Source organism: Homalodisca vitripennis, chromosome 5, assembly GCF_021130785.1.
Source record: "Homalodisca vitripennis isolate AUS2020 chromosome 5, UT_GWSS_2.1, whole genome shotgun sequence".
NCBI classification, from domain to species: Eukaryota; Metazoa; Arthropoda; class Insecta; order Hemiptera; family Cicadellidae; genus Homalodisca; species Homalodisca vitripennis.
In genome coordinates this window covers 157508366-157521633 of record NC_060211.1, presented here as the reverse complement: position 1 = coordinate 157521633, position 13268 = coordinate 157508366, and positions in this window count along the sequence as shown.

Genomic DNA, 13268 nt, shown 5'->3' with positions numbered 1-13268 from the left:
TACTTTTTCCGATTCAATTATTTTGTATTTGGCGTATCTGTCACATATGCGTTTAAAATAAGCAAACTAACATATGATCGGAAGACCAAACACCTGTTCAAAAAATTTATTGAAATTTATTGAAATTATATATATATATAATATATATATATATATATATATATATATATTAAACGTTCAAAAAACAATAGCCTGGGTGGTTTTGAAAATAAGTTTTTAGTAATTGGTGAAGATTCAAGAATTTTGTGTGCCGTTCTTAGAATATTGTTTGTTTTATATAAACCAGGAAAAATATTTTGTTATAAATTTTACATCATCATTATTTTGGATTTTGTGAACATTAGAGTGTTTAATTTGATTATTTATAAATTTTGAAGGATATTTTCTTTTGCCAAATGCATTTCCAAGTTTTTCTAAATAATTTTGAAAATCTGCACTATCAGTACATAATTTTTTGGCCCTAACTGATAAACCCTTTGGTACTGATTTTTTGACATGTACAGAATGGCAGCTGTTGAAATGTAGATAATCCCATTGTGGTACTGTCTTTAATATGAATTTTTGTTTTGAGAAATCCAGATTTTATAAAAACATCTACATCCAAGAATGTTATGATTTCTTTAGAAAATGTCCAGGTAAATTTCAAAATAGAGAATTTGTTCAGATTTTCCAAAAATTCTTTTAAATGTTCAAAGCTATTATTCCAAATCATAAAAATATCGTCAATAAATCTCAACCAATGCAAAAGGTTTGTAGGATTGAGAATTCAAAAAATCTTCTAATTTTGCCATAAATAGATTAGCATACGCAGGTGCCATCCTGGTGCCCATTAGCTGTTCCATTAATTTGGAGGTAATTTTTATCTTGAAATTTAAAGTTGTTCATAGTTAAAATAAAATTAAGTAATATCATTATAAATTTTTATTTATTTACTTGTGTAAATTTTGTTGCTGTGTTATTTTTGTTTTATACCTTTTATTATACCTTTTTGAAAACGGCAAAGCCGAAATATTAAAGGAAATTGAAACTAAGAAGTCTAATTTGTTATAATAGAGCAATTCTGCATCATACAACCGAAGTGAATATATATATATATATATATATATATATATATATATATATATATATATATATATATACAGGGTGTATATTATGTCTGGAAACACCCAAATTATATCCTTTAATAATTTAAAATATAAATTTGAAACCTCTTACAATCGTGATAGAGATTGGGCATCTACTTTTTGGAACAATGTTTTGTTATGTCACACCAACGGGGGACGTCCCTGCCGAGGGTATCGTGAATATTCTTAATGGAAGCCTATACCTTGTGATACATAATTTTAAAGGTAATTAGCTTACTGAATTGAATGCCACAAACCGCATCTCAAGGGAATTATTCTATCAGAAAATAGAGCATTTTTAGTATTGAAAATTTACTGATGTTCAACAATGTAATTTTAACATGGTTCTTGCCACAAAATGTGTTACACTAATTTTTTAACATTTTTTTAAATGTTCAATTAAATAAAACAAAAATTTCATTTTAAGCTGGTTCTATTAGCACAAATTTGCCAGTTTTTATTACAGTACAATTATGGAAATACTTATGTTATTGATTTCTTATTACAAATAAAAAATAATGTATGCTGTTAGAAAAGTCTTACAACAAACGTTTTTACCTGCATTTGGTGTCAAAGCAATTGTTCGAACTGTGTTCCTTCTACGGTTTGACAATGAGCCAATCTTGTGTAAAATGATTCGACAGAGTTGCCTAACATTTCTTCTGTTATCAAAGCAATCTGCTCTATAATCCTGTTTCTTAGGTCTTCCAAATTATGAGGCTTTCTTCTATAAACATTGGATTTTAAATGACCCCACATAGGAAATAATCGAATTGGTGACAAATCCGGAGATCTTGGAGGCCATTCGATTTTCTCCTCTTCGGCCAATCCATTATGAGGAAACCTTAAATCCAAAATACTCTCTTACCTGTCTCCCATAATGGGGTGGAGCACCATCCTGCTGAAACCATACATTATCAAAGTATTCTCCTGATGCAATTTGAATAGCTGGGATTATTTCATTTTGGAGCATATTGTAGTAAAAGTTTCGGCATTTAAATTTCCATTGATGAAAAAGGGTCCAACAATTTTGTTACCTAAAATTCCCACACCATACGTTCAGTTTTTGTGGTTGCTGTGAATGGACTCAGTAATCCAATGTGGGTTTTCACTAGCCCAGTAACAGCAATTGTGCCTGTTAACAATGCCATTTAGGAAAAAAGTTGCCTCATCAGAAAATAGTATGTTGGTCAGAAAATCTCTATTGTCAATCACATTTGCGCATCACAAGTTCACAAAACTCAACTCTTCTGTCGTAATCATCCTCACTTAACTGTTGGACTAAATGAACTTTAAATGGTTTGTATTTTATTAATTTTCAAAATCTTACTCACAGACATAGGGTGCATATCATGTTGCTGTGCAGCTTTTCTGAGCGATGTATGTGGGTCTTCAATAAATGTTTGCAAAACATCTAGTGCATGTTCTTCATCTGTTGCAGATTGTATCCTACCCGACTTTGGCCGATTACGTACACTCCCTGTCATTTCAAAACGCTCAATAGTTTTTGATATTGTTGAAACACTTATGGGATTCCTTTCTGGGAAAGTGTCATTAAACAAATTACAAACTTCCCGATAAGATCTTTGACGATCGCCATATCCTCGCATCATCAACAGAGTAATTCGTTCTCTTTCAGACAATTCCATTAAAATGCCAAATAAAAACTGAACTACTGTAATTAGATAACTTGGTTGACAGCAATGCTTCAGAGACACTGATTAACTCGACAGGAATGATATGACCTTTGTCCATTTGTAATTCCCAAGCTTAGACCTGTCTAGTGGAAAGCTCCATGCTCAACAAACTGAAACCTGTAGACCAGATGATTAATAACACAATAATGTTTCTCATAGGCTAGTGACCTTTGTCTCTTTAAACCTTCCTGCTGACTGGAAAACACCAAGTACAGATTCATAAGTAATCAGAGAAAGTGACTCATTAAGTTTTATTCATTGTAATAAAAACTGGTAAATTTGTACTAATGAAACCAGCTTAAAAAATAAATTGTTTATTTTATTTTAATTGAACATTTAAAAAATGCTAAAAAATTAGTGTAACACATTTTGTGGCAAGAACCATGTTAAAATTTACATTGTTTGAACATCAGTAAATTTTCAATACTAAAAATGCTCTATTTTCTGATAGAATAATTCCTTTGAGATGCGGTTTTGTGGCATTCAATTCAGTAAGCTATTACCTTTAAAATTATGTATCACAAGGTATAGGCTTCCATTAAGAATATTTCACGATACCCTCGGCAGGACGTCCCCCGTTGGTGTGACATAACAAAAACATTGTTCCAAAAAGTAGATGCCCAAATCTCTATCACGATTGTAAGAGGTTTCAAATTTATATTTTAAATTATTAAAGGATATATTTTGGGTGTTTCCAGACATAATATACACCCTGTATATATATATATATATATATATATATATATATATATATATACGTATAGAGAGATATTGAGAGATGAAAACTGAAAAACGACCGCATTCTCTTACTGGGTGCTTTGACATTGTTTTCCGGATGGATTATGATATTAACTAACTTTCCTCTACATTTTATAATCATTTCCATCTACATTGGAAACCCACAAGTCTCGAGATGCATCAAGTTCTACAATAACTATCAATTCACGGCCGTTTGTGGCCTCACTGGGGCCTATCCGCGGCTAAAGATGGCGAGGAAGACCCATTAGTGGTGTTCCTTAATGTAATGTCGTTTTCCACGAAACAGTTCAATGGGAAAAGCTTTATACGATATAAATTTAAATTTTGTTATTGTACAGAGTTTCCCAGACAGTTCTGGTGTACAGGGTGCGCTTTAAATACCCTCGACCTACTTTTTTAACACACAGTCTTCGGAAAACGGCTGTCCTTTGTTGAGCAAGTTCGAATTTAAGTTTGCCATATTGAATCTGGAATATTGGAGTTTAATAAAACTTTTTATGCAATAGTGGTTTTTCGATATGTTTATTAGTTATTGAGATACTGGTACTTTTGTCATTATAAAATTATTCTGTTTGCTAAAGGCAAAATAAAACTAACTGAAAACCTTTCCTAAAGCAACAAAAGAAATCTTATTCGAATTAAAAAAGTAATTTGTTTTCTAATTAGAATAAGTAATAGTAAACTAAAACCATTTTTTTTAAACTTAAAACTATTGTATTGCCATAAACATATTTAACTATCATCAGTATACATTAACCTCTAAATAAATAATAAACAACTAAATATACACACGTGGCCCATTTAAACAAGTTAAATTTACATGACACAGTTGAAATTTTGATGATTAGTATTCTGTATTTAATACTTAAACTCTTTCAAAAATTGCCTTATATATTTTTTGGTTTTAAATGTTATGAGGATCTTTATTATAATTTAAATAGATATGTAATTCTTCTTTTGTGTTTAATTTTTCTCTTTTTATTTCGATATCTAAAATATAAATGTTATGTTCTTTTCAACATTTGTAAAGTTATGGTCAGTTTCTAATAAATTTTCAGCGAAATTTGATTTTATTGTAGAAATATTATTTGCTTTCAAAGCTTGTATATGTTCTTCAAACCTTTTATTACAATTTCTGCTAGTTTGTCCAATATAATAGCTTTTAAAGTCACTACAGTTAATTTTGTATACTCCAGGTTGTTATTTTCTAGTATTTACTTCTACCGATTGTCCCTTTTAAGATTACTAGACGATTTAGATTTTAAGATACTTTAAAGATTTATGGACGGGATATAATGTCGTGGGCTATTTGAACACCCTGTAAAGATTAGCTGTTAAGTTATAATCATTTTGATTTAAGTTGTCACTTAGTATAAATGTGCTGGCCTAACATACTAAAATTCCAATTACTAGGTACTATTAATTTGCGAAAATATACATTTAAATAATGCATCTCAACACCACCTTTACTATAATAACCAATTTAATTCCAATATGGTGGATCCAAGGTGGTGGCTGAAAATATGGATTAATCCATAAGTAATTGTTACTCAACAATGGTTAGTGTTAGTCCGGAGCCGTTATCCTGAGCAAATGTGGAAACAGTAGGGGAGGCGGACATTTTAAACTCATCCTGTATAAAACTTTGCATTATTGTTTGGTAAAACAGGTGAGAAACTAAAGATCATCACATACTACACATACTCTACATAATTCTTTAAATAATCACCAAGTCAAATATCATAATATTGTACGGTAGAGAATTCAACAGATGATCCGACAAGAAGCGTCGACAAGGATTCTGATCCGACAGCTTGTAAGGAGAACACTGTTCTCATCGATTCAACGCTCGATACAGCAGAACCCTAACGTCATCTGATAGAACAAGACTGATTTCTTGTGGCATTTAAGCTCATGATATAAGTTAAGTTAGGGGCAAGGATCTCACCTTTTTTCATGAAAACATGAATAATATTAGACATCTTTTGGATAAATTAATTATTATTTAGAATGAAGTTACAATCCACACTAGTAATGCATATATGGAAGCGGTTAGATAAATGTTTTTGATGACAAGATTCGCTGATCTCAATTAGCCTGCACGCTCGCTAGATCTATCGCCGTGGGAATACTTATTGGAGCACTTGTAATTAAAATTTTGTCATCAGAAACCTCATTCACTTGAAGATTTGAAGGGTGCAATAAACGAAGAAATTTTTCTGTAGCACAGGACACTGACCAATGTTTGAAGAGAAACTTTCAATGCGTTATTAACTCAAAAGGATGCCCTATTTCCGATGTTATTTTAAAAACATAATTAAGGGCTGTGGAATTCCTAATGACCAATTCTAAAATTGGGTTGTTTGCTAAATGTTTTGGTGTTAATAAAATTATTGTGTGATTAAAATAAATTTACATATATTATTTTAAAATGCATGCGTTATTTTTGCGCATATATGTGGGTTTTGTAGAACCGTAATGTTAATTTTAAAGTATTTAGAAATAATATCTCTAAATATCTTCACGACCTTTATTCTTTGCTCCACTAAATCAGTTATTATTCAAAGAGAAATGCCCATGTTAAAGTGATTGCTCGCAAAATAAACTTGCCACGTGAAAGTAATTTCACTCTTTTGGAAAATCATTCAGTCTGCTAGTTCAGTGAAAAAGGATGTAACAAAGTCAGCCATTTGCTTTATCAATTAGTTGTGAGCAGAAGTCGGCGGAAGTTACGGTAATGAAATTGTAATTGAGATAGCTTTCAACAACTACCTTGCGGGAATAGCTGCTCAGTTAGTCAACCACACGCTTGATCAATGCGAGGTTTGACTTTGAATGTGTGCCGAGAGAACTGCCATGCAAATTGTCGATACTTTTGCTCAATGAATAATAAGCCGTCAGAGAGGTTCGCGGAATTTCAATTATTACTAACGGTAATATCCAGACACTCAAACCATCTTTGCTTCACATTTAAAACGTTGCTTATTGTCCCCTTGCATACCACCAGTTTCAGTAAATTATGAACCATTGAAGACCTATGTGTTTGTAAAGTATATTATTATAAATGATAAATGTTTGAAAGAGTCAACTGATTAGTCTTTACAGAACACAATTCCTTTATTAAACCTGTACGGAAGCGTTAGCATTATAAATAGAAGTGTAAATCACTCATTGAGAAGATATATGAGCAAAATTATGACCATTTTTATCTTTACTTTTAACAAGTTTTTGGATTTAAGGACCTGAGACTATATCTGTCCAAAATATAAAAAAATCTTGTACACGTATTGACTTCTAAATTTGTCTCAAAGTTTTCAGTTTCTTATAAATTACGTAGATCAGATAAATTTAAATGGAGGGGGAACATTTTGGAGTACCATTAGGAAGTGTCTTCGGCCAAAATTTAATAATAAAATGTCCTTCCTTCTTTAAATCCCATCTCTAGAATATTTACTTTAGCTGACCTTAGGTAGTTATTATCTTCGCAAAATAACCTTTAAAGATATAATTATTAATTAATTGGCCTGTGTTTGAAACTATTTTATTGACCTAGATTGAAATACGGGTGAATAAAATAAAACGAACTTATTTTTCATATGAAACTACGACTATAAAGAATAACGAAGAATTAGGCTGAGAGGAAATATCTATCGTTGAGACAGTGAAATACATAGTTTAATTAATTGACCTATGATGGTGACCGCACCTTGACTCTCCCGAAACAAAAAGGGGAAAAATCAATTACGATTTACACCGTGCGAAAGAATACGTTTGAATACATATAAATTCGCCATATTTGTACATTTTTTTTGTTTCTTGTACACAAATTCATATTAGGTCTATTTAATTTGAACTTTACGTGGAGCACATACATTTTTATACAAAAAAAAAAAAAAAAAAAAAAAAAAAAAAAAAAAAAAAAAACTGAACAAAATACGCAACGGTCCTTCTTTTGTAGTGCAAAAAAAAAACTGTGAGGACTCGATTTAATAGCAGGATATTATAGTAACCAATTTTTACATTCTAAATTCTACGAAACAATATTCATATCACATCTCATTAGGTTTCTGTCTTCATGCAGGTTAAGGTAAGTTATTTTATGTTAAATAATTCCTACATACAAAAAGTTTCTGAAATTAAACAAGGTCTTCAGTGAGCTTTTAAAGATAACAAATTAGTACCAGTCCTAGTTTTTGAATAAATGTGATTAAATATAGTGACGGCAGTTTACTCATCATCTCTAATCTGTTTACAATGTTTGATATATTATTGTTGTACATATATGAATATAAATATGTTGTTGCTAATGTATTATTTCTCACATACAAATCCATGAATGGCAACACGGCAATTCACAAAAAACACCTTATCGTGAAATAAAATAAACTAAAACCTTAACAATTATATTTACTGATTGTTCATTATAAATTGATATGTCTGAGTAAATTTCTGCTTAGCAAGTTTGTGACGTAGTGTATGAAACTTTTTTCTGATATACTAATTTGAAGAATTATTGTAAAATAATCAAGCTATAATATATTATATCCAATTATAATAGATTAATTATAAAAGGTGGGAGATGTTTTGTTTTATTTGTGTTTTGTAAAGTTTATTAACACTTGAGAGCATTTAAAAAATCAGAGAAGCCAGTAATAAAATTATTTATTACTGTTAGTATTTCATAGTAAGAGCAATATTATTAGGGTTATATATTAAATTATTATAAGATTGTATTGTTGGCTGAGCTTTACCGAAGCCTGTTACTCGTGGGGCTGGAAAATTTAATTTGCACAATATCTCAAAAACTAATTAACCAATAGACTAGAAATTGTGCACAGATCTTTATTTATACCTGTATATGGGTAACACTGGGTTTGATGACGGTGCTTCGGCCATGAGGTTTGTCCGAGCGTTAGCGAATATTTCTATATTGGTCTTATGAGTACCCATGATGGCAACGAAAAAATAGATAATAAATACATTTGTAAACAAACTCAATATACCTATGAGAGATTAAAAAATTTGACACAAGGGAGATAACTATCCCAACACATACAACATCATTTTATAGCGACTTGGTGTGTATACTTTTATTATTTAAACACTGATATGAAACCTAACTTAATGAACAAAAATCTGAATGTATCAGGTTTCAAGTAATCTGGAGTTTTAAACAAACTGAGGTTATAAAACGAAATAAACACTGTGATAAATTAATACGAGTGAGGGTTAATTAAGGGTTAACACCAACTGACTAAAATTGTCCCTTGCAACTTTCTCGCGGCCCGAGGCCACAAGACGACCTCCAAGGCCCACAGAAGCAGTTCAAAAATTTCTTATAAATTTGAAGATCGCAATATCCCCAGAAAACTATGCCTTATATCAAAATAGCCTTTTCGTTAAAAACTATTGTCTCACTCTTAGAACAGATAAGATAATTACTAGTAAACTATATGTTATTTGAGCATTGTGATTCGCAATTGGTGTAATACATTGCCTTACTTCATTAATCAAAGAAGTAATATGCGTGACCATCATATTATATCCTATACCATTATGTAAAAAGCATTTTTGTATAATGTGCTATTTCAAGGAAGAAATAAAATTCTAAGAATTTCATTAATTTGTACCGTTAATTAGTTAATTAGATTTTATATAATGTAAAATTTCACAACCTAGTCAGCTAGTACAATTTAAGATTATTTTTTTAAATCCAATGTTCCGGAACTAAATTATCGGCGGAGTAACTACCTAATTGGCACGCGTATGAATATTTTATTCTAACCCTTTGTAGCAGCCCAACTACGTGACCGATTAGCCCTCGCGCGCCTTGTCCTGAAGTAAAATTTATCTTTTCGTATTATTAAATTAGCCCTTAAATGCCAAACATGTAAAAATGAATGTAACGTAAAGTAAAGTTGTAAATAGTAAAGTAACTTACCCTTGAAGATCTTTTATTTGCTTGATTGAAATAGATACAAGTTGTGGCGTCGTTCTTCTGACGAGCACGTTGTTGTAATAAGTTTTTTGTATCATTAAATGGCTAATACCGTCGCGAATTTGTTTTAGGCGAGCTCACGGATCTCACGTGTCTCACGTATCTCACGGATATCACGTCTCACGTGTCTCACGTATCTCACGTATTGTTTGAATAGATGGCTACCAGTTTCATAACTTCTACTCCTCTTCTAGTAATCACCGACTAGAAATAACCGTTCTTAGACTACAGCTTCAATGTCTCGTGCCAAGACGCCGACACCCGGGTTGTGAGTCTACACATTGCGAAGGGAAGTAAAATCTTAATGTTAATTGGAAAGTAAGTGTAATGTAAAACATCGTAAGCATGATTCCATCGAACATTGGATACTTTAGGCCCACCTCTCAGATATACATTTTTAGTTCTTGTACTATAATTGGCAGCAACGTGGCAAGGCATACATTTAATTTACCATCTAAAAGTGGTGCTTGTAAGTTTCACGGATTAAATTGAACTTATAAGTAAACTTTGCAATTCGAGTATTTATTACTACGACCTCAGAAGTCACCACCCCCATGTGTTATCGTCATTCGGTACAAATTAGGATTTTGAAACATATCCTTGGAAAAATTATTGTTAATAATCTTATCGCGTGTGAAGTTTCATAGTAATGGTATTTAAACTTACTGTTTAGTAACACAGAAACCTGGGGCTGAAGGGCTATGTTGTCTAATAATATTATAAATGTGAAAGTGCCTTAGTTGTTTGTTTTGTTTTCAGGAATAAAACTATTCAACCGACTGTATTGCAATTTTACATAAACACACTTAGGGTCCTCTTATACAGGCCGTATTATTAAAGTGGTCCTCAAGGCTAAACTAGACCCACTGATCTCTAAAATAGCTGAAAATCCCATCTTGTATTAAAAGAAATAAATTTTATCAATCGGTAGATCCTCTTAAATGTAATCAACTGTATTGTGTATAAATGTTTTTACGACAGCACAACCATATGTTTAATTAGTGTAACAATTACTTTCAATTTGTTTAAATTTATAGTCTTGAAGGCATACATAGAGTAACTTCTTATTTCATCAATTTCTACAACCACTGTTAAGCATAGAGGAAGAAAATATCCAGATAAAACAATAATTAAAAGTTTTTGTAATAATGAACAATTAATTTTAACTGTATATTTTAGCAAATAATAAGTATGCAGTGCTTAGTTAATGCTTGTAATGCTGATACATATATAAAAGACAAAGTTACTATCTAATCTGGGCTATAAATTAAAGAATGTTATAGAAACCGTCTTAGATCTAGGCTTCTTAGATCTGTGTATATATTTATATTTTCTTCATCATGAAACAAGGCAAAATCACCTTTGGAAGAAAAAAATGCTCAAACCATAGTAAAATAAAATGACTATAATTATACACATTTTACAGATTTTTTGATCATGGCAGCTAGGCAAACTGAACATTGGCGTCAAAATTAAATTCACTCGAATCAGAAGTGCTCATACACGTGCAAAACCTTCTTAAAAGCGTATGAAAAAAGAGTCGATAAGTGATAGTATGAATTATTTAATTTAATTTTTTGATATAGATTACCATACATCAGTACTTTACATTGGGAATGTATAGAGTGTTAAATTCTAAAATTTAGTTGCTGAAAATGGTGTAAATTAAAAAAAGGAAATAACCGATACAATGGGATATCGAAGGACCTGACAGAACGTGACAAAAGTCTCATCAACCAACCAAACACAGTACCTTTATCCGAGTGACGAGTGTGATATAATCATATGATTTTACTCAGTGTGTTTACACTTTTGTTTATTTACTGATTTTCTCTTGATATCAAGGTTACCCATAAGGCAAATGTACAAATGTAAGAATTTCATTCCCTTTTTATTTTGACCTATTGACCACAAGATCAATACAGTTTTTTCTTGCCCCAAAAGAACTTATGCCCAAGTTTAAGTATCCAGGACGTTTTATCAAGAGTTATAGTATGTGTGGATATATAACGACACGTCTTTAAGAAGGACCTGTTGTCACCTTAATAATAAATAGATCTAAAACTGTGTATTGTGTTTTGTGTTTGAAAGTCATGAAATGATCACATTTGTGAGAATACAGCTGTTCGAATAAAAACCAATGATAAAATTATATCAAAGACTTATAAAACGATAAGTAGAGTTTTATATTCTTGTAAAGTGGAGCACCGCCAGGAAAATCTTCCCTAAGGAGGTCGGATAAAATGGTGCAGTTGCATTTGGTAATTTGTTTCTCTTTATCTCCGCACACACACAACTACACATTTTATTTAACATGTTACTTGTTCACTGTTGAAACTAGAACAAATAAAAAGCTGACAGCTTGGATAACCAGAATGTAGCATTAAATTTTAGTAACATTCAGACTAATGTTCTGGCAGTTTATTTCCGTAATCCACTAACGACCAATGTAAATAGTTTGTAGATGTAATTTATTATATTTAATTGTCTTCACTTCTTAGCTTGCAGGTTATTTCCGTAATCCACTAACGACCAATGTAAATAGTTTGTAGATGTAATTTATTATATTTAATTGCCTTCACTTCTTAGATTGCAGTTTATTTCGAACTAAATAAAGTAAATTTTCAGAATTACCCCAACAATAACAACAAAAGTAAATATTGTTTCGAGAGTTTTTATATAAAGGTTTTCATTTAATCAGTATCGGTTTATTACAATCAAAGTTTCTCTTATATTAATGTAAATATTATGTTGAAACGTATTTATATACATTATAATATACTATAGTTTTATAACTGATGTAATATAAGTAATATAAGTAATAATTATCTAATATGTAAATAATATATTATATAGACTTCACGTAGTTAGTGGGCAGTTTATTTCAAAACCCTAATAATTAATTACTACTAAATACGGAACTATTTATACGTTTTAAATAACTTAAGCTACATTGCTATCTTTATGGCAGACAAAAATATTTTTAAAACTTTATGCAGTGAAGGATATAGTGTATGTTAGTATAATACCAATTTAAAAGTGTATGAAAGAATGTAATTAGATTTAAAAGTATGTAGAATGTTTCGATTAGTATATTGTTGAAGAGTTAAATCACTAAATTGGTGGGGTTTGTAATTTGCGGCTTAAAACCGATAGAAATTGTGAACGGTACTTTAGTAGACGTGTTGCACAGGTTTCCGAGTGAGGGTGGGATGGGGAGGGGGGGGCGTCGCGACGCCAGTTCGCGCGTGGCAGCGGTGGTGCTCAGTCATGGACTGCGACGCGGCGGTTGCGGCCAACTTGACGCTCAACGCGACCGACGACGCGGGTTCGGCCGCCCTCGAGTTTCGTAACGAGTCCCGCTACTGGGTACAGCGGGTCCTACAGCCGGCAGTTGTCCTGGTGGGGGTGGTGGGCAACCTGATCACCATCATAGTGTTGACCCGCCGCCGCATGTCCTCGTCTACGAACACTTACCTGACAGCTCTGGCCGTCACGGACCTCGCCTACCTGACCTGTGTCTATACCGTCAGCTACGAGAATCACCCGGGCATCACGGGCGTCGAGTACCTCTGGTACTGGCGCCTCTGGAAGTACGCCATCTGGATCGTCGACTGCACAAGTCAGTCTTTTTTACTTTTCAGTGTGGTGACACTATTGAACTTTATGTGTTGCTTGGGAAACTGCTAA